Source organism: Akebia trifoliata, chromosome 1 (genome assembly GCF_017979445.1).
Source record: "Akebia trifoliata isolate Shusen 1 chromosome 1, ASM1797944v1, whole genome shotgun sequence".
Taxonomy (NCBI): domain Eukaryota; kingdom Viridiplantae; phylum Streptophyta; class Magnoliopsida; order Ranunculales; family Lardizabalaceae; genus Akebia; species Akebia trifoliata.
Window position 1 is genome coordinate 31,264,738 of NC_141375.1, and position 24,122 is coordinate 31,288,859.

The following is a 24,122-nucleotide window of genomic DNA, read 5'->3' on the forward strand; positions in this document are numbered from 1 at the left end:
TTAAAGAATGTAGTCGTCATGGTTATAACAATTATTTATTCAGTTAGGGTATGTTTATTCATATATTTTTTGATGAATTAGCCATACTTTCTCAATATTTGAGATAGTTCTACGTTTTCAAAGTTATGACATACTCCCATGAACTTGGTCTTTACTTATAGACTAATTAAAAATGCCCTAAACGGACTCATATTCAACCTCTAACCAAGAACCTTGAATTTTCTTCTAAGGATCTGTCATCCTCATTTCACGTCCATTGAAGAAACTCCTTAATTTTTCTACTATCTTCTATTTTTCTTTTTAAATCCTTGTCTTTCTTGAGCTTTAAATTAAGGTCGAAATAGATAGAATCTTAAGATTGAAAATGAAAGTACAATTTTTAACCCAAGAAGTTAAAGTTGAACGGTTTTGGAAAGAAAAATCAAGAGTTTTTACTACAAGTTGAAAACAAGGGCATTTAAGATAGTTTTCATTAATCTATTAGAGTAGACCAAGGTCAAGGGCATGTCATCAATTTGAAAATACAGTGAGCTATCTAAAATAAAAAATCAAAACATGTAGGAATTGGATGAATATGTCTAAATCACCTTATATTTTCTTACGACATCGGTCAAAATGATAAATAGCGCTCGAAAGAATTAGAAGATCAACCATATTTTATAACGTTTGGAGTCGACAAATTGAAACAAACTAATCTTTAAAAAAAAAACACGTTCAAACACATGGTCAATGATTTGGATTTGGATTGCATGTTTTTAATTATATAAGGTTGTTTTCATGTGTCCAGGGACCCAACCCACTTTTAAAATGCTTTGCTTTGAAATAGTTATACATTGTTTCACTTCAATGTGACGGTTATTAAAGTGCTTTCCAAGAAATATCATTACTAAAGACACACGAAATTTCTGAATAATGTCGTATCAGCTATTTGGTTCATTCGAACCAACAATAACACAACCTTCTCAACTATTTTAAAATGCTCTGCTTCTAAATACTTTAATATTATTTCACTTCAAATGAATGATTATTCAAGTGCTTTTAAGCAAGATTATTTATTGCATGCAGAGAATTTTTTATATATTTCAATTGGTAAGTTGGGATTTACTAAAACACAGGGGAAGGGGGAAAAAAGGTTAAAGAAGACATGCCAACAATTTAAAAACACAATTAAGTACCCCAAATATTCACCAAAAAGTAGTGGGGAGAGGGCAAAAAATTGAAGGGTTGAGGGTTGTGGGGCAAAATGATGAAAGAGGGCACATTATAACACGAGAGTATCAAAAAATCATCAAAGTTTAGTGGGTTTTTACTTCATCCAAAAGAACATGAGTGGGGGGCAACAACCTCCGCTCACCGCTTCTTGGCTCTGCCCAACCAATTTTTTTAATTTGGAAATTAGTTTTGCTCACAGGATCTTGGATAGACCAATCACATGAGCTCACATGTATTGAGGGCATCCCCAATTTATAAAACAATCCTAGTTTAAGTTTTATGTTTCACACATTGAAGATCCCAGTCTTTCTTAACTAAACAAGTTGCAACTCAAAGGACCATCAATATTATTTAATTCAATTTTTTTTTCCAAAATGATGTTGTGTATGTGAACACTTTTGTGACGCTTACTTAATAATTTGATCAAACACTTATTGGATATTTAACCAAACACCTTGTACACTATACCTTCAAAGACCTTATTTGATAATAACAATAATTAACAATCCAACTAATAGTAGCAAATGAAAAGAAGATAAGCAACCATAAAAGAAAGAGTAAGAACATAATACCCACAACACAAGATTTTATATGGTTCACCCGAAGGTTACATCCACGGAGGTATCAGTGTTAGATCTTGATTTCACTATGAAAAAAATTGGAACAAATCGATACAATAGGCCATCTCTATCACTTCGCTTCACCTTCTTCTAGAATTTAATCTTTCTAAACCTCTTAACCTCTTCTTTCTTGGGTTTCTTTCTTTATATACTCTTTGTAGATGTGTGATTTTTTATTTTTGAAGATCACTTCTACAAAGGTTTAGAGTTGTCACCATTCATTGTTATAACGGGGTGTGAATAGTCACCCGATGTACATTTTTAGAAAAAGTATTATTTTTGGCGTTTAATGACTTTTGTATGGATAAAGTACCGATCAACCTAAAATTGAGGTTATAGGTCTGATTAAAGAGGGGAAGGTATTAGGCACCCTTATTTCTCCATTAAATGATGATAACCTCAAAATAACTCGGTTATTTTCAAATGAAAATTAAATAAAATAAAAGTGTCATATGTTTGACGACTTGTATCCTAAGTATGGATTTTCAATCAGCTTAACTTATAGGGATCATCTCATTGAAGTAAGTGATCCTTATACGAATCTAACCTTGAGAATTATACATATTTTTGAAAAATGTTGGCTAATAGTTGTGAGTCCATTCTCATAGGTTGAGAATGACTCAATTACCAATTACTTGAAAACGAGTTGTAGGGTTTAAAACAGTTTTCTTTTTAAGGTGGTTACAATCCCTATACTTTCAATTGAACTGAAGTTCAATCTACCAGAGATAGGGGAGGGGAAACATCATATCTTAGAGGTTTTTCTATAAAAAAAAATTAAAAAAGTGAGAGGGGGAAGTAGAAGAGGGAAATGGAGAAGGGGGTGAGAAGGGGTATAATGCTTCTTTTGACCCATTTTAAAGCCTTAACTTGATACTTATTTCTTTCATTTTTCTTCTTCTATGCTTTCTCTTTCTTTGAGTCCTTAGTAAATTGTAAGAATATATTTTTTTAGAGTAGATGAAATGAGGGGAATAGGGGAGAGTTAAGAGAAATTTTTTTTTTACTTAGACTTGGTACCCATTTTGGAAGGGAAGAGGGGTACTTATAGGTGTTGATGATTGCTTTTAGGGGTATAATGGGGTGAACATGTAGAAGAGTAGATAATGACATTAGATTTGAGGGTGATGGATGTGAAATTTAAAGTTGAGATGATGGTATTTGTGGAATGGGGATAAATGAATATTTTTTTTTATCCAAATAGGTTGGATCCACCCCAACTCATTTGGGTTAAGTGTTTAGTGAGGTGAAATGATAAAGTGTTTGGTTGAAAGAATGAGATTTAGTGTTAGGTGAGATGAGAATGAGTGGTGTTTGATTAAAATAATAAATTGTGTAAGGAATTAGGTGTTTTAAATTTTTGAGAGGGTAAAGGAGATTGAGACTAGTATAAAAAAGAGTATGAAAATGAAGTGTTTAGGTGAATTGATTGGAAGGAAGAGGTGTGGGAATGACTTTTAAGGATGGGTTGAGGGTGAATGATGAAGGGAGACATGGGTTGTGATATGGGTTGGTGGTTGTGTTAGAGAAAAGTGATGAGTTAAATTTATAACATGGAGTGTGGGTTGGTGGTTGTGTTAGAAAAAGGTAGTGGGTTAGATTTAGTAGAATGATTTTTTTAGGAGGTGAGTTGTGGTGTGAACAAGTGTTTGTTTGATGATCAAAAGTTGATTGGTTGATGTGGATAATGTTTTGTGGATTTGGATTGGTTTGAGCTTGGATGTGTTGGGCTTGGATTTTGGAAAGGTTTTAGGTTATTTTCGGATTGGTTATGATTTTTTTTTTTAGGGTGGGTGTGTTTTAGGCTTTATGTGATATGAGATTAAATCTAGGTTAGGTTGGATAAGGTGAGGAATGATTGAGAGTTTATGAGTCTTAAACAGGCTTGGAGTATTTTTGATTCTGAGGGTGGAACGATGAAAGATAGGGAAGGTTGGGGTATACAAGTCTTTATTGAGAGTCTTTTAAACCTTTAGGGGTATTAGGAGCCCTCAAATCAATAAAAATGTCATGATTTGATGATTTATGCTTTTTAAGCTCATTGGCAAATTTCATTAGAAAATCAATTTTTTTAAGGTTCTTTCGAGTGAGGGCCTGTTCAAATTGGGATGTCCTCACTTTTTTTTTTTTTATTAAAGTTTAAATTTAGAGTTATATTTACGACAAAATAAAACAAAACCCCTTTTCAAAGCACCACATAAGTGGGTTATTTGCATAAGTTACAAGTCTAACCCAAATTACCTTGGTCCAACCCAAAAATACACACATACTTGGATCAGACCTAATTGTTTTGGAACCATACTTCAACAAATGATAGATACAAATTACATTTTTTTTAATCAGTGCCTTATTTATTTTAATTTCACAAACGATAAATAATCATTTCAGAACTTAAAATATTTTCATTGATGTGGAATTTTTTTCATATTCTATAAACAATAAATACTTTTCAGGTTTTAATTTCAGAAAGATAGTTTTTAAAAAAAAAATATTGAAAATATTTTAAATCTGACAATGACAAAATTTATTTCGGAATTAAAATGTGACATTATACAAATTATCAATTTTCAGCATATCTTTGGATAAATCACCCTATAATTTATTTGGACATGAGAAAATGTAGCGGATGGTCTTATATGCTTCAAACAATATATATGATTAGTGCCATGTAATCAGGTCAAACTTGTTTAATAAGAATTAAGAAGTTTATAGCCACACGCCACATCACACTATCAAAAAGGAAGAAATTGCTTTAGGGGATGATTACATGTGTACGTGTCTTTAGTCTCTTGGGTTTTTAGCATTTTTCCCTGCTTACCCACTAAGTAACCATGAAACATACACACTCTTAACTACTTTTCACATTAAATTGAACTTTATTACTTTCCTGATTTATTCAATTCTTTTCCTTTTTAGTATTAATTTAGTTTTTCCATCTTTTTTCTTACTTATAATTGATAGGGTGGTATCATATGTTGCATTTGATTGAGATATATCCTCACTAAAAACATATGAAATGTCTTAAAAATCACATAAAATAATTATCACAGTTAATTGACATCATTTCTAAGTATAAATGAAATATTTAATTGTCACAAAGTTAATATTAGAATGAATCATCAATTCAACTTGATTGAATTTTGCGATAACTTGATATACAAATCCAAAAAGAGGCAATTAACAGAGTTGATATGGAAATTTATTAAGTTGACTACAAAATTATCAAGCCAAACTGGAAATTAGGTAGAATTATGTATTATTATTATTATTATTATTATTATTAATATTGATAAGTCATCAAATAGCAGTTTTAAATAATTATGTATTATTATTTACTTTATAATATAATAGTCATCAAATCATAGGTCGTACAATAGTCCCACGAACCACTAGGATAAAATGAACTGAGAAAAGGACCTACATAGATAAAAATATGGTTTGCGTGATGGTCCTGATTTCTGAACCTAGAGTGTCGGTCACTTAATGGCAAATTTCTTTAAGGACCTGTACAAGAAGAGTGGTGATAATCAAACTCCCCCCACGTGGTGGGGTGTGCCAAAATCATAGATCGGGATATACAAGTGGCATAAATTTATGAGAATGTATGGTTCTGTATCTCGAGGCATAAAACCTATGATTCTAAAATATCAAGAGAGTCGATTAAGTATGCCACGTGGGAAAATCATATTATGTAATTGGGCATTCATCAAGACTCTATCCTAAATGGTTCTTTACATCTTCCACTATTAAAGAGGTTGACCCATTTTTGTTTGTTTATTTGTCAATGGTAACTTCTTAAATAATTGATCCTTGGTCCTTACATGAATTATATATCATATATTAGTAAAGGTACATGTTATGACCTAGTCATATCCTCCATGTTTAGGTGACTTTTTGAGATGCCCATGTGCTCTCAATCAATGACATGCACACCTAATTATATCTTGGTCTTACCCTAGACTAACGTAAAATGACCTAAATGCTATCATCTTCAACCTCTAATCAAAAATCTTTATTTTACTAAGAGATTAAAACATAAAATCAATCCATCAAGATAGAACACATATCCCAAAAATCATCAAAATAAATCTTAACAATTGAATTTCATGCTTTGTTGAGTTCATTTTCATTGGTACATAATTATCAACTCATTTTTGAAAATGATTTGCTTTAATTTAAAGTACTATTACATTGTTTCACTTAGTTGTTTTTTTTTATTTTTTGGGTGACTTTTTATTTATGTGCTTTCCAAATTAGATTATTTACTCAAGAAGCTTATAAATTATAATATCTCAATTACAATAGATTGGTTCATTTCAACCATCAACAAAACCAACTTGTGAAACAATATAACCATAATAACTAAATAAAAAACTCAAATTAAACACACCAAGGAAGAGTTGGAAGAGTATTACATGACGGTGCATGTAGTTGGATTTTCTTCCACAACAAAGAAATCACAACCACGCACATTACCCCTATTACCACCACATGGTGGGGGCTTACCATAACCAGAATGATACCATGGTCCCCAACCATAGTGACCCTCATAACATGGCTTACAACAAAACCCATATGGTACCGGGTATCCTGTTACAGGTACTGGCACAATAATCTTTGGCTCAACTGTTGTTGGTGTTCGTTTTGGTGAGTCCGGCTTATCTACCTTCTTTTTAAAAAAAATTTTGTCATCTTCTGGCGTGGATGGAGGCTTTTTTACCTTGTCTGGTTCGGGTGTTTTGATCTCAATATTTGCTGTAACATCCTTGGCTTTGCACTTCAACTACTTTGAAAACTTGATGGGATCGAATGGACCGTAGATCATCATCGTGTTATTCTTTTCATCGTATATCTGCCCTTTTATTTCTGTTTTTCTTAAAAAAATATATATATAAAACAAATATATATATATATATATATAGGGTAGCGATCCATGGCCAACAGTTTGGCAAACATTTTGGCAAACACATTTTTCAAAACATGGGTTAGAGGTCTTGGAATGGGCTGATTTTTGGTGAGGATGATCTCTACGGTGAGGAGATCATCCTCACCAAAAATCAGCTCATTCCAAAACTTCTAACCTCATCAAAAATGGTTTACAAAAAATGGACGGTTCACGATTTTTCAACTTGTAAAATGGGGCTAGAAGTTTTGGAATGAGCTGATTTTTGGTGAGGATGATCTCCTCACCGTAGAGATCATCCTCACCAAAAATCAGCCCATTCCAAGACCTCTAACCCATGTTTTGAAAAAGTGTTTGCCAAAATGTTTGCCAAACTGTTGGCCACGGATAGGGACCCATATATATATATATATATATATAAATTCTTCAAAGAAGGAAGATGAGCCGAACTCAACAAGAAAGAAGCAAATTGAACAAAAGATTGTTATAACTGTACCTGTAACAAGATACCCGATACCATATGGGTTTTGTTGTAGGCCATGTTATGAGGGTCACTATGATTGGGAACCATGGTATCATCCTGGTTATGGTAAGCCCCCTCCATGTTATGATGCTTACGGAAGATCACAATGTTATTGTGGTTGTGGTGGTAATAGGGGTTGAAGAAAATCCAACTACATACACCCTCATGTAATACCAAACCAAATCATTTTTTTAAAATGAGTTGGTAATCATGTACCACTGAAAATGAACTCAAAATAAAGATTTTTTTGTTAGAGGTTGAAAATGATAGTATTTAGGTCATTTTAAGTTAGTCTATGGTAGGACCAAGATTTAATTAGGTGTGCATGTCATTGATTGAGAACATATGGGCATCTCAAAAAGTCACCTAAACGTGGAGGATATGGCTAGGTCATCACATGTACCTTAACTAATATATGATATATAATTCATGTAAGGACCAAGGATCAATTATTTAGTAAGTTACCATTGACAAATAAACAAATAAAAATGGGCCAACCACTTTAATAATGGAAGATGTAAAGAACCATTTACGATAGAGTCGTCATGAATGCACGCGGTCTTGATACAGAATTAGGAATGCAGCTGATGTGGCAAGGACAGATACAAAGGAAAAAAAAATGTGTGGTTCTGTGCCTTTGCCTCGTACGGATTCATCAATTTATTTTTAACTAATAGTGCAATGAAATCATTGAAGGCTATGAGAAACAGTACACAGTCAAATAGGGATTCCTTTGCACCAATTCTCCTCTTACACAGTTCATCAAACACCTTTGATGCTTAACTAAATCAATAAATATTCAAACACCTTTGAATCTCTAGTGAGTAGTGATTGGAGCTAAAATTGGAAATGAGAAATAAAAATTTGCGTAAATTGTTATTGCAAAAGAAAAATCTGTTTACCTTTAAGTAACTTAGTTCCCAAATCGCAATAGTGAAAACACACACACACATAGATAGATAGAGATATACATAGAGAGCGAGAGAGAGATGATGCGTCAGTTTTGGAAACTAAGGCCAGAGAATTCACGTCTCCTTGATGACGAAGAAGGATCAGTACAATTTTGGAAAAGGTACTTAGATCCCTCACGAAATTATCCAAATCTCTGATTTTGGTAACTAGATCTCCGATCCAGGCTTTATAGACGCGAGTTTCTCCAAATCTCCGATCTTAATAAGAAACTTTGGATTTTTTAAAAGAAAAATTCAAGCTTTCATGGTGAAGATGAGAGAGAGAGAGAGAGAGAGAGAGAACCTAGTTTCAACTTTGTTCTTCTCTTTGAATGAGGGATGAGAAGAAAGACACATACATAAAAACAAACAAATTAAATTGGGTCAATCGGGTTTTTGTACATTTTTTAAAATATAAAAATAACTAATTTTTAATGATTTAAATATTCATTATTTTAACAAAATATGATATTGGGACTAAGCATTTTCAAAATATAATTTAATAAATAATTATAATTTGAATATAAATATAATTTAATAAATAATTATAAATGGAGTTAAATGGTTTATCTCATCTGGGCAAGATGACTCTGCGAATTTTCTCTCTCCAAATGTGTCATTTTGGGTTTATTTTGTATTTTAATTTTCAATCTTAAGATTTTATCTCCTTCAACCTTCAAACCTTTGGAACAGGAAAGAGTAGAAGACATGCTAGAAAATAAAAGGTTTCCTAAAAGGCTAAGAGATAATTTGAAAGCAAAGTTAAACATGAGGTTGAATATGTTAAAATAATTTACCAAGTGATCAAAGAGCTTGAATGTGTGCTTTTTTGGAGAATATTATCAAGGGTTTTTAGCTAGAGATTGAAGATAAGGACATTTAAGTTAAAATAGTGTAGAAAATCTTACAAAGGAGACATAGGTCAAGGGGGCATGTAATCGCTTTGAGAATGCAAGGGTCTATAAATCACCCTTCATTTTCTATTCACATTTGTAATTACAAGGTTTTTGGGTCAACTAGTCTATAACATATGGTATTGTGTGCGCCTCGTGCTCGGCCAAAGAATACAATAATATTATTAAAAGTTAGAAATTAATGTTGATTTAATTGTTATTTTATGTCAAATTTTTTTATATAAATAATAATATTAGAATTTATGGGTTTTTTTTTTTTTTTTTTTTTCATTTTCTTTCAATCATCATCATCATGTGAAGAATAACTAAATACTAGTTGAAGAAGTGCCATTTAACTTAATGGTAAAATGTGTGAAGGGTTGTTCCCACGTCCTATTTTCAAATCCTTTGAACCCATACTTCTTTTGTTAACAATTAACCATATTACCTATTCTAACCAAGCATTAACCTATCACCCCAAAAAAAAAAAAAAAATACTAGTTGGATAGTCAAAATATTGTCCTTATAAACTATGAGTGTAATGATTTTCAAACGCCCCCACCACAGTACCATAGATCACTTTCCTTGGGATACACATAATTATAATATTTTCTTGTGTATCCCAAGGCAAATGATCTATGATTTTGTGATGGGGCATAGAGGAGGGCATCATATTATCACAACTCAAGTTATAACTCCACATGTGGAAAAAAATTATTTTAGGATCAACTTTATCAAACTTCCAACCAAAACTTAAATTATAGCACATTTTGGGTTGGCCACTGTGAAGCCGAACTCTTTAGGAAAGGCGTGGACTTGGATTGTCCATGGCTAAACCTGCTTGTTAAGACCCCATAGATGGGCTTATGAGTGATATAAATATTAAGAACGATTAGATGCAAGATCACCCAAACTCTAAGAAAGCCTAAGAATAATCCACAGGTGAATGCGGCCCAACAAATATGGCTCGCATGGGCAGGCTAGCTCGCTAATCTGGTTGACCCTCTTTAAAAAACGAGGGGTAGGGCCTCAACTTGGAAGTCATGAAGCAGGTTTGGGGTCCTAATTCTCAAGGGCATAATATTCAAATGGTACTTAATAGCCAACAACATGACATATATCAAATGTGTTAATCTATAGATAAAATCAACTAATCCCTTATCTAAAACTAATTGTACCCCTAATCCTACATCAAATCTCAACCAATGGTACTATTATGTAACATGACCTATTCTATTATTATACTCTATATCCTAAAGGGGCATGATCCAATCCTAAGAGGATTTGGAGATCATCTTTACAAAAACAGTTTACAAAAACAGGGGATCATGAGTGCTGATATTTTTTACAATTATTTCATCAGAACGGCCAAGTATTTTGCTGAGATTACTGGCCCAATGATATTTTTGAAATATTAATCAAAAGGGCCTTATACCCATTTTGGTATTTAATTGTCTTCACTAAAATGGGTACCTACTTCTAAAAAGCTATTTTTAATTCAATTTACCTTTAAAGCTCACAAGAAGGCTAAAAAGTTAAGTCACGGGTATACTTTTCATAAAAATAAAAGAATACCAAACTGAAAATATGACTCTTTTGATAAATATTGTAAACAAACATGATTGGGATTGTTTTTTTGGTTTATAACTGACCTTTTTTTGCTAGAGGTGTCAATGGTTACCCATTTAATCGGAATCGAAAACCCTAGTTTTGGTTCCATTGTTATTGGATCCAATTAGACTCAATTCTAAATTGGAATCAAACTAATATGAACCAGAACAATTAGATTTTTTTTCAATGGGTACCTATAGATACTTGGAACCAATTTTTTTCTCATCTATCTTTAAATTATGATCTATTTAAGATATATATGTTTTAAATTAATATATATTACATAAAATTCTTCAATTTTCCTTATAAATTATATAGTGAGCTAAGATGGACCCTCTCTTCTAAAAGTTAAGCTCTTTTAAAGAAGATAAATTTAATTTTCGAAAAAGTCATTAACTCATTTATGTAGTAAACAAATTGTAGTTAAGTCAATATTTTTTTTAGTTAGTACATTAATATTTTGAAACGAAAAAAACTTATTAATAACTTGAGATACTATCTTTTTCTTATTCAATTATTAAGAATATGAATCAATGGGTACTCACATTTTTCAAGGCTTTTATTTCTATTCTATTTTAGAAATCGATAAAAAACACAAAAAAAAACAAAATTATTGGTTTAGATTCTGTATACCTAAGCAACTAAATCAGAATCGACCCATTGACACCCCTACCTTGGACTGCTTCTTCATTTTTTACCACCTGATCAAAAAATTTGCTCACAATGCTCATAGAATCTAGGATGCACTAATCACATGTGCGCCTGGTCTATGAGTATTGTGACAAAAAATTATGTGAGCAAAAAATTTAGCTACCTATCTATATAATATAAGGCTGGGATCGATTTCATTACAAAAACGTTTCCTAAAGAGTAAGGCTAACCTTACTAGTTTAGTGAGATTTCAAATCTTACCAAGGACTATTGAACTTACCTTGTGGCATCCAAAATCTGATGCTACAGGGATGTAGATGTGGAGAACAAAATTCCATGAAATCATATAAAAGAAAACAACAACAAACTTAAAAAAATTTATTTTTCATTGTTAAATTTGAGAGTTTGGTAGGAGTTCTATATCTATTCATTTTCAATACACTGGATCAAGTTCAAAAAAAATAATAAAAAATTTGGACCTAAGTTATTTTTTAATGAAATGTAGAGTATGTTCAGTTGGCTTGCCAATTTAGTAATGAGTCCAATTAGCCTAACTAAGCAAGTAAGGATTTCACCCGTTAGGGTCCAGAAACATAATCCTCCAATGCCTAACGGTTGTAGAGAACAAAATTCTATAAACTTTGAAGGAAAAAAAAAAATTCACAAAAAAATTTATGTTTCAATATTGAATTTTAATTTTTAAGTAATCATCCACTTTCAAAACCTTGGATCAAGCTTAGAAGAATTTATTTTTTGAATTTTAATTTATATGAGTTTTTTTTTATGAAACTTATAGGGTTGTGGGTGTTGGATTGTTGATGTTGTAATCCATTTTTGTAAAACGACTCTTGGTAAACTAAGACTTTAAATCTTACTATTTAAAGAAAGTGTTCTACTTTGGTGATCCATTTCAGCTCACCAACCCTTAGGTGCTATTTGTTAAATTGAAAAAAATAAATGCTGAATAACATTAAGAGTTGAATTTAAGTGTTGAAAAAATTATTTGTTTAAATACTGAATCATGTTTGTTATACATTACTGAAGCTGATAGTCTTTGTTACACTTACAATCATATTATACATTGTTTGCATGTTTCAAATTGCTTATTTCTTATAAAATTAAAATACAATTCATTTTTAAATAATAAATAATACTCAAATCTTCAATTTATAAATAATAATTTCTATTTATAAAAGCCCACAAATTTCAAATTAAAAATAATAATGTCATACAAATCACCAATATTTGAAATTAACATTAAAAAAATTTAATTTTGGATGAATAATTTTCGATGGAAATAAGGGATGTGTAATTATAAAAGCTCCCTATGAATTAATAAGGGTAACTCATACCATAACCAATTTTTTTTTGTCCTATATGAATTAAATTTTTTGGAATGAGTAATGTAGACATGAAATGTTCATAATGAACCTCAATGCTACATTGTTTGGAGTCGTCACCATTCTTTTTTTGGAATTGGGTGTGAATAGGCACCCAAATTAATTTTTTTGAAAATCATTTTTCCATGGCATTGTAGTGACTCTCATTTGTTGAAAAGGACAAGGTCTACCTAAGATCTAGGTAAGGAGGTTCGGTTAGAGAATGGGGAAGGTGTTAGGCACCCCATCCTCTCCACCAAAGGTGGTTACCTTGCTTGGGCATTTTATTTTGTAAAAATTTGAGAAAACAAATATTAAAAATGCATGAGAATGCATGACAAGGGTGGTATGTGCATTAAAGTGAAATGTCCCCTTTTCCAAAAGGGTTTTGATTTCAAAGTGACATTAAGGCATTCTATGGAAGAGAATGACCCATATAATCACATTAAATTTATGAAGTGAATGTTGATTTGAACTCTTAGAGAGACTCCATAATGGAGTTCCCTTGAAGTCACAACCTTAATGCATGTATGCATGGCTAGAAACTTTGTGCTTCACCCCATCAAGAGGGTGACACATTTCTTCATCATTGCCATGCATGAATGGGTGGGTGCATTGTGTATAATATGATGCATAAAACTAAAGTTAAAAGGACTTCAACTCCCATCCTTTCGATCGAACCTTAGTCCAATCTACTGGGGATGGGAGAGGGTATACATTACATCCTAAAGGATTTTTAGAAAAAGAAATTAAAGTAGAGGGTTAGAAGAAGAATATGCAAGCTTTGAAATAAAATCTATATGTTAAACCCCACCTTGTCCCTTGATGAACTTGAACCTTGAAATGAAAACTTGAGAGTTGAGTGAGACGGTTGAAGGTTGGGTTGAAATTTAGAAGATGAGAGAATGAGTAGGAATTTTTGTAGAGTTTTAGGTTGAGAGATGGGGGCTTGAGAGCATGAGTTGATCATAGAAAATGAGGGTATTTATAGAGTTTTTGGAGAACTTTTGGGGATAAAGTGGTCCAACCCTAAAAATAAAGAAAATGGATATGAGATTTATGTTGTTTCTTTTTAGATTTTCCATTTGTATAAGGGTAAAGATGACATTTGTGAAGAAATCCTAAAAACATTCTTTGATCCTTGATTTTTTTGGTAAATAGAGGCGAGAGAACAAAAGTACTTTTGGGAGGATGAATGGGGGAGTGACATGTGTAAAGGTGAAGTTGTAGGTAAAAAGTAGATCTTGGTTTATTTGTAAATAACTCATAAAGCAAGGGTGGAAGTGTAGTTTTGAAATGGACCAATGGAAAAACAAAAACACATTTGAGAGGATGAATAGGAAGATGACATGTGTAAAGGTGAAGTGGTAGGTGAAAAGTAGACTTTGGTTCATTTGTAAATAACAAATAAAGCAAGGGTGGAAGTATAATTTTGAAATGGGCCAATGGGAGAACTCCATGTATGTACTTGAAGATTCCCACCTTTTGAGGGCATAATGGGAAGTTCCCTCACCTTTATGGATTATTACCAAAGACTAAACAACCTTTTTGGTTTGACTAAACCTTTTGAGAAGGGCATTATTGAGTTTACACAAAAAGGAAGTTGACCCTCCAATTAAGTGATGCATTGGGCATTGGGGGCTTATGAGGTATCAACATGTGTCATCATATGAAGGGGTGAGAGAATGGACTTGGAGTGGGCTTGGTGTTGGGTTTGGGTTTGAGTTAAGATATGGACTTGGGTTTAGGTTAGGATATGGACTTGGGTTTGGACTTAGGATGGACTTGGGTTTTGGGCTTAGATTGGGCTAGGTAATGGATTTGGGTAATTGGGTTTAGGGCTAAGAGAATGGGCTTGAATTTCGGTAAAAAGACGGACTTTGTTTTGGGCTTAGATTTGGTTAGGGAGTGGACCATGTGAGGGGATGGGTGATGGATCGGTTAATGGAGAATGAATATGAATTTAGAGTGGGTTAGAGACAAGGTTGAGCATGCAAATTATATGACATGATGCATCTATGCATGAAAATGATGTCAAGTGGCAATGCGGGCCTGTTGAGAGGCTTGAGTTCTAAATCGAAATCAATTCGAAGAAATTTGGATCTTCCTAATGGGTTCGTACAAATTGGGGTGTCTACAAGTAAATTTTTAGTGAGGATGGTCTATATGGTCTAGAGATCATCTTCACCAAAAATCAGTCAATTTTGAAACTTCTAATTCGTCAAAAATAGTTTTTAAAAAAATGATGATTTACGGTTCTTGAACTTGTTTTGATAGGGTTAGAAGTTTCAGAATGTACTGATTTTTTGTGAAGATGATCTTCTCATTGTAGGGATCATCTTTATCAAAATCAACTTATTCCAAAACTTTTAACCCATATAAGACAAAATAATTTAGCCATGATGTGAGTTTATTAATTTGTGGGGTGCTTATATACTAATGGGGTACCGTTCGCTACCCTAAGCTTTACCCTTCACTTTAACAAACGTGTTTTGTCCAACATGAATTAGAAGTTTTGGAATAGGCTGATTTTTGGTGAGGATGATTTCTATGGTGAGGAGATCATCCTCAGCAAAAATCAGCCCATTCCAAAACTTTTAACCCCATAAAAAATGGTTTACAAAAAATGGACGGTCCACGATTTTTCAACTTGTAAACATGGAACTAAAAATTTCGGAATGAGCTAATTTTTGGTGAGGATGAACTTCTAATCATAGAGATCATCCTTATAAAAAATCAGCCCATTTCAAAACTTCTAACCCATGTAGGACAAAATACGTTTGTTAAAGTGTAGAGTAAAACTTAGGGTGTTGAACATTTCCCATACTAATGAGGAGATCATCTTGATCAAAAATCAACTAAGTCCAAAACTTTTAACCCATATAAGACAAAATAATTTAGCCATGGTGTGGATTATTAATTTGTGGGATGCTTATATACTTATGCATGAGATATAAGAGATAATATTCTTTTAAAAATAAGAATATACTTGTCAATGCTCAAAAAAATAAAGAGTATACTTGTTCGTGTCGAAAAAAGCGAAGTACTTACCGCTTTAGCATTTTTTTTTAACATCAAAATAGTGTTGAATTTTTTTCACTTATTTTCAACAATAAATACTGAAAATATAGAGTAAACAAATGTGCTATTTTGACAAAAAATACTAAATTTAATTTTTTTCAATAATAAACACTAAAAAATGGCACAAACAAATACTGCCTTACTAATATCCAATTCTTAGATACCTGTCAGTAAGGGAAGTATTTATCATCCTTAAATAAACCATTCGTCACATGGTACTCAACGAGTCCCATTTAATAAATAAATAGGCCAATATTATAACAGGAAAGACTGGGAGGTCAGAGAAGAGCAATGATATAAAAACAAGTAATTAGAGAGAAGAAGAGGAGGAAAGATGGAAGGTGAGGTTCAGAGACTTATCAAGGTATGGTTTACAGTTATTGCATCTCTAAGTTACTGCTATTTCATACCCACAAAGATCCCAAAAGGCAAGATCAGACTCCTCTTTCTGCTCCCCATCTTCCCCCTCTTCACTCTCCTCCCATTGTATCTCTCATCCATCCATCTTATAGGTATCACAACTTTCTTCTTCACTTGGCTTGCTAACTTCAAGCTTCTTCTTTTCGCCTTCAATCTGGGACCTTTATCATCCAACCCACCTCTCTCTCTCCTACATTTCATCTCCACAGCTTGTCTTCCCATCAAAATCAAACAAGACCCACTCCATAACATCAAAAACAAAGAAAACCCATCTCTTCAAATCACCAAAAAGGGCCTAAAATCACCTCTAAATTATGCTATAAAAGCCTTGCTTTTAGCTATAGTGATCCGTATCTACGATTACAAACAATATATCCACCCAAACATCATTTTAACCCTCTATTGTTGTCACATATACTTTGCTTCAGAAATCATATTCGCCACGTGTGCAGCTCCGGTACATACTGTGTTGGGTATCGAGATCGAGTCACAGTTCAACGAGCCCTACCTATCGAGCTCGCTACAAGACTTTTGGGGAAGGAGTTGGAACCTCATGGTCCCAAGTATTCTACGCCCCACTGTATACGAACCCATGCGGAGTACAGCAATCCCTATTGTAGGGAGGAGGTGCTCCCTATTATTGGCCGTATTGGTTACATTCTTTGTATCTGGGCTTATGCACGAGTTGTTCTACTTCTATTTTACGCGAGTGAGGCCCACTTGGGAGGTGACGTGGTTCTTCGTACTCCATGGAATCTGTGTGGCTGTGGAGATTGCTGTGAAGAAGAAAACCAAGTTTCAGTTGCATCGGGCGGTTTCTGGTTCGCTAACAATTGGGTTCGTTTCGGTAACGGGTTTCTGGTTGTTCTTCCCCCAGATTGTAAGGAACGGTGTGGATGTGAGGGTAATTGGGGAGTACGGTGCTCTATTTGATTTTGTGAAACATGATCTATCGCTCTTGTTTAATCGTACTTCCTAAATAAAAATGTTCATTTGATTAACGGTCGTGATTGATGAATCAGTAAGCCTCTTGCTTTATCAAGTTGGAACTTTTTTAGGCTCACAATTAAGTTACCCAACTCCACGTCTTTTTTATATATAAATAAAGTTGGGTGTTGTATCATTAAAATCAATAAACTCACTCAAGCGGATGAGTGGCTTAGATGAGGCAATCACATGTTAACTCGGTGGAGTCTATTCAGCTTGAGTGACATGTGATAGAATCGAAAGCACTTGATCAACACGATGGGGTGGTTAGTTAAGTTTGTCGAAGAGAAATCTAAGAAAATAATAAAATCTTCGGTAACTGGGAGATCCGATGCGATATTAGGATTACAATTTACGGAACACAGGAAAATGACTTTTTGATTCATTTTACAATTCATAATTCTTCTAGAATTTTGGCTAATTTGATTCTTGAAGGTCTTTATTTTAGAAAAATCTCTCAAATCTAAAAATTTTCCTAAGAATTCGGGGGAATTTTTCAAGTTTGGGGGTGAGATAAATCTTTTTTTACCGACATAATTAATGTATAGAGTGGATATACTCTAAAGCCCACCAAAAATCAATTAATATATGTCAGTTAAGAAAATACTTAAAAATAAAGGTGAATGTTTTGTGTATATATATATATAAATATATATGGGTTGCGATCTGTTGACTCTTAAAAATGACTCATGAAAAAAACACATGATCTCAACTAGGGACGAAGCCAGGATTTTCCTATAGTGAGGGCAAACTATGATTAATTGTATAGTGAAGATGAATAATTTTATAGTGCAATTAAAAGGTTTTTAATTAATAGTTAGGCCATTTCCAATAAATATTTGAGTAGTCCCGATCAAGAGGTAATGTCATCAATAAAAAATTAAAGAGATGAGGGAGTGGAGACAAATGGGCATATAATTAGTTGAAAATATATGGATATCTCAAAGTTCTGTGGGGACAAAAATTGGAGGGAGGTGAGAGTGTGGGGGCAAATGGGGAGAGAAGTGAGGGAATGTGAACAAATGGGACATGTAATTAGTTGAAAATATAAGGGTGTCTCAAATTTTTGTGGGGGCAAAAATTGGAAGGAGGTGAGGGTGTGAGGGCAAATGGGGAGAGAGGTGACGCAATGGGGACAAATGGGGCTTATAGTTAATTGAAAATATAGGGGTTTCTCAAATTTCGGAGGGGGCAAGTGCCCCCACTAGCTCCGCCTCAAATCTCAATCCTTTAAGCACAAAACCCAATGGTTGAGATTTATGAGTATCTTAATAATACAAATCACAAAGATACTTATCCTAAAGATAAATCTCACCCATTGGATTTTGCAATTAAAAGATTGGGATCATGTGTATTTTCATGAGTTATTCTTAGGAGTCAAAGGATTCCATCCATATATATATATATATATATTTATTGTTAAATAAAAATTATAATATAATTTTTTTTTAATGTTAATTTGTACTTATTTTAATTAGGGACAACTTACCCTCAATGATCAAACAACAACTAATTAATCCACAAAAAATTATAATATGATTATTTATAATAATTTGCACTTAATTTAAATTAGAGACAACAAACCATCGAAGACCCAAAAACAATTAATCCATAAAAAAAATTATAATATGATTTTTTTATGATAATTCATACTTATTTTAAATTAGAGACAACTAACCATCGAGGACCAAACAACCGCTAATCCATGGTTGTCTTCCTTCAACTATATAAAAACATATGTTGTCAAGATTAATAGAGATGCTTAAGGAATAGAAATGAGCGAGAGAGAGAGGAGAAAGATGGGCGGATTTATGTCACACTCCCTCTCCCATCCACTTTTACCATTAACAATCCTCTGTACTAAAATAACTATCTAGATGTCATTTGTTGGCTCTCCTGATGTTTTTTAATTTCACTTCTAGGATGTTTTTTTGCACTCGAATTCTTCTTAGGTCAATTCAAACTTCTCGAATACTATCTTCCCCTTAATTTCTTCTAATACAATTGTCTTAAAATCTATTATTCATGACTTTTCTCTAGTAATTTGTTTTTCATTCTATTTTTGATCAAATATTTGGTTTAAATTGCAACAATAGGTTTTCCTATAAGCTGTAAAGGGATTCGATTGCTGCATTTGGCTGTAGTGATTCATCTTATTCTGGTTAAGCATCATGTTATTTCAATGAGCAATAAAGAAAAATAAAATAGAAAACATGTCATACTAGAAATATAGCTATTTATTTATAGGACGTAGTTTCCTTATTAATTATTAGTAAATACTTATTTTTAATCACGGTTTTACACTGTGTGTTTAGCACTCGAGATACTCATTTCTAGTATTAGTAAATACTAGAACTAAGCTCCTAACAGTCTTTTGACAAATTCCTACTATTGATTAAGAAAGGATTGGTTTTGTGGATTAAAACAAATTGTTCGTTTGATGGACATTGAGCTATATGTGGAAGAGCATATGTTATGTGTCGATAGGCTAAGTGGTGAGGATAAAAACAAGTAGACAACATGCCTACATCCCTTAAGAAAAGTATATAAGATTAACAGTTGCCTTTATATTCATTTTCTAATAATATTCTTATTCATTTTGTCTTTTTATAAAAAAAATAAAAGTATATTAATATTTTAAATAATAAATACATATTTATATAATAAATATTAAAGACATTCAGATCTAATCCACCAATTCTGAATTGAAGAACCATCCTCCAAAAGCATGGTTGGATGAAAAACATGTCTTTATATACCTAATGTCAAGTTAACCTTTGCATGGATCTCGGGTTAGACTCCAATCCGTCCAACCTAAGCAAAGTGCTCTTTGAAGGACCATCAATATTATTTATTTGAACATAAGGAAATGTGGTTGATCAATATTGATCATTTATACTTCAAGCAATAGATTGATTAGTGTCATCTAGGGCTAGATCGGTTCAGTATCAAATCAATATCAGTTCAATATCAATTTGAACATTTTTAATCATATTGTCGATCTGACCAGATTAATGAATATAGGAACAGAATCCGAATCGTTTCATTTAATACTTAATCCAAACCCGATTCGAATACATACCTAAACTCCCATGCTTTGAACCGCCAATTTTTTGTTTCCACAATTGCAATCACACTCCTCTTGTTTCTCTTTATTGCATCAATTCAGAAAAAGAGAGAGAGAGAGAGAGAGAGAGAGAGAGAGAGAGAGAGAGAGAGAGAGAGATACTTGATCGACTATCCGTCATCATCTGATTTTTTGACATTTTGGTGGTGGCATGCAGGGGAGAAATGGGTAAAGGACCTTGGATGCTTAGGGAATTAAAAAAAAAAAAAGGGCTAAAAACATGTTTTAAAAGATGTTTGGATCAGATCTTTTTAGAGCGGATTAAGGTACATACAAGTCTGATCCGAAATTACATTGAATATGAAATTTCAATCCGATCTTTCATGTTTTTTTTTTTTTTTTCATATCTAATCGATCAGGGCATCGTATATATTTTGGATCATTTCATACCCAAGTGTCAACTTGATTAATAAGAAGTTTAAAGCCACATGATACATCCAATCAAGTCATAACACGTATTTTTAAGTCTCTGTTTTTTTTTTTTTTTTTTTTTGATTTTTCTCTGCTTACTCACTGAGTAAGCATGAAACATACCCTTCAATTTTCACATTCCATAGAACTTTATTACATTCCTCATTCATCAATTCCTTTCCTTTTCCTTACTTTTAGTAGAGTGATGCCATATTTTACATTTGATACATATTCCTCACTAAGAACATATGAATTAAATGTCTGAAGCACCACACAAACTAATTATCACGGTTATTTTAAATCATTTCAACGCAAATATATGAAATATTTATTTGTTTAAAAGAGTTAATATTTAATTGAATATGATTGTTTAACACATAATCTCAATATATTAATTTCACAAAGTTTGGCTTGGTCACCACCATCACTGATCAATAATGCAGAGTCCTAATTAGACCATAATCATAGTTCTTAAACTCAATGACTCACTTCAAAACTTCATTGAATCCAGATTCAATTTGTCAGATTTTTTTTATTTTATTTTATGACTTGATGTACAAATCAGAAATGAGCCATTCACAGAGTAGACATGAAAATTTATCAAGTTCACTTCAAAATCACCGAGCTAGACTGGAAATTGGGTTGAATTATGTACAAAATTTACATTATAAAATTAAAAATTCATCAAGTAGTTGTATAAATTTTCTAACATTTTCAACTTAAAAGTAGTAGAAATACATTTCAAAGATTTACAATGGTAGCGTTAGCCATACCCTCCGTGTTTAGTGACCACTTGAGATGCCCCTACGCTGTCAACTGATTACGACATGTCCACTTAATTAAATCTCTATATTCTGACCAATGTAAAATGATGTAAATGCTCTCATCTTTAATTCCTAATAAAATTTCCTATTTTATGTCCTGTTTAAGGGTTAGAATATAAAATCCAACCTTTAAGATAAAATACATATCTCAAAAATCATCGAGAAAAATTCTAACAATTAGATCTCATATTTTCATCAGTTTAATTATTTTCACTTGTCCCGGCTCATTTCTAAATTGCTTTTTCCTAATTTCGCATCACTTAACTAATTTAAGATGGTGAGTTTTTTTATGAGCCGTGATTTTCTAACACCCTTCTAACACATATTCCCGTACACTTACGGATGTGGCATCGGTTATAATCATTGATTTTTTCCTCTCATGATACACAATTGCACATACCCATAAATATGTGTAGTTATATATTCTTATGAAAATAATCTATGATTCTAACATATGTCATGTCAAAGAGGGAGTCAGAAAATTATTATTATTATTATTTACTTGTATGTTTTCCAAAGAAGATTATTTACTCAGGATACTCATAATATATATCTACATAATTCCTTGTCAGTTACATATATATTTTTCATTGTGTACAACAAAACAACAAACCCCCCCTAAAAAATTAAGAAAAATAAAAAAAATAAAAAAACACAAAGGTAGAATAACATGATGGTCCATGAAGGTTGACTTTCTTCAGTTACAAAGACATCACGATCACCTACGTTTGGCGTATTAGCATCACAACCAAAATAGCACTGTGGTCTTCCATAAGCATTATCATATGGTGGGGGCCAATCATGACCCGGATGATACGATGGTGGTGGTCTTCCATAAGCATTATCACATGGTGGAGGCCAATCATGACCCGGATGATACCATGGTATTGGGTATCCTGATGAAGGTACTACTGTCTCTGGAGTTGGCTTCGGTTCTGGTTTAGGTGTAGGCGTAGGTGTAGGTGTAGGTTTGGTTGTTGATGTATTTAATTTTTTGCTCTCGTTTTGTTTCTTATCAGTAGTATTATCTTTGATCTCATCAATACTTTTTATAACATCGCCTGCTTTGCATTTCAACTTCTTTGAAAATTTGATGGGATCAAAGGGACCGTAGATCGTCACCGTATTATTCTTCTCATCGTATATCTGCCCTTTTATTTCTGTTTTGTATTTTATTTTTATTTTTTATTTTTTTTCACAAAAAATGAAAAAAATAAAATAATATAAAACTATTATCAGCAATTTTACATATATCTTCTAATAAGAGAGAGATATGGGAAGAGAAAGAGAGAGAGAGAGAACTCACCACAGTAGAATTTACATAGAATTTTCCTGATCTTGTTATAACATTTATAGCAATTAAGATCAACCTTCAACACCAACGTAGAAATCTGTAACAAAATGGACCAAAATTACATTATTTAGAGAACCCCAAATTATCTTAAAGATATATAAGTGAGAAAGAAAATAAAAGGTTAATTTTTAAGACAAAAACATAAGCAGAAAAAGATGGATTTGAAGAATAGACAGAGATTTTAAGACCTTTTCTACCATTGTTGGAAGTGATCAAGATATGAACACCAGGCACTCCACATACAACAACTATTAATATTAATAGAGTCACCGCCACTGAAGAGAGAGAAAGATATGACAAAGCTCTTCATAATTTGTAGACTAATAATAACTGACGCTCCTCTTTTCAGACGCCTCTATACGCTCCTTGCCTTGACAGTTATACAATCATAAATCTTAAAATCTTTGTCTTGTGTATCTCAAGGCAAATGATCAACGACTCTGTGATAGGGGCATCTGAAAATAAGAGTGTCAAATTATCACGACTCTTATTTTTAATTAGATTGTGTGCTCTCAGGGTGGAGGAATAAAACCCTCCTCCCAAATCTCAATTAATGCCACGTTAGCAATATTTCAAGGAATAAAAATCTAAAATATCTTTTTTTCAAAATTTTCTTTAAATATGACTAACATGTCATGTGTTGAGGTGGGGAGGAGGGTTTTATTCCTCCACCCTGGGTGCTTAGGATTGGGACTCTACTTTTAGATGAGTGGTGTGAATGCACTAAAAAACAATACGTCGGTCGATATGTTGCTGATATCGTAGATCTTTATCCTTAGATACCAGATGAAAAAGATCTTCTCTGCCCTTGTGAGGTCACACTCAATACCAACCACATATGATTTACTGTGTGCACTCATCATCATTTTACTTACACGTGGATTGTACTAGAAGGTGTACACTCTAAAAGCCAAATAGTTGAAGACACCTGTTATAATAATTGAATTTTACGTTATTAAGAGGAAAAATGCTTGAACGGAGATCAAGAATGAAAAAAAAAAAAAAAATGATGTGGTGGCGTGCAGATAACCGTAGATACTTTTTAATCATATCTCGCAAAAAAGCATTGACGGTAATATGCATGACTCTACATCATTTTATCATCCCTTTGTCTCCGTTTGGGTCACCCCAGCACGACTCGAGAGAGCCATGACCACGTCGTGTTCTGCCTTTAAT

General features: G+C 32.8%; 2 long non-coding RNA genes and 1 pseudogene across 2 annotated transcripts in view; 1 reads left to right on the forward strand and 2 right to left on the reverse strand.

Annotated features, from left to right (window-relative positions):
• LOC147411731 (uncharacterized) overlaps positions 1–24,122 on the reverse strand; it is a 52,435-nt gene that overhangs the window by 16,023 nt on the left and 12,290 nt on the right. The window lies entirely within an intron of this gene.
• Positions 16,050–17,244, forward strand: LOC147411735 (long-chain-alcohol O-fatty-acyltransferase pseudogene; annotated as a pseudogene).
• Positions 22,143–23,315, reverse strand: LOC147411736 (uncharacterized). Its single transcript, XR_015180886.1, has 3 exons — positions 23,135–23,315; positions 22,899–22,983; positions 22,143–22,752 (listed from the first exon to the last, which is right to left on the reverse strand). It is a non-coding gene; the product is annotated as an uncharacterized LOC147411736 (long non-coding RNA).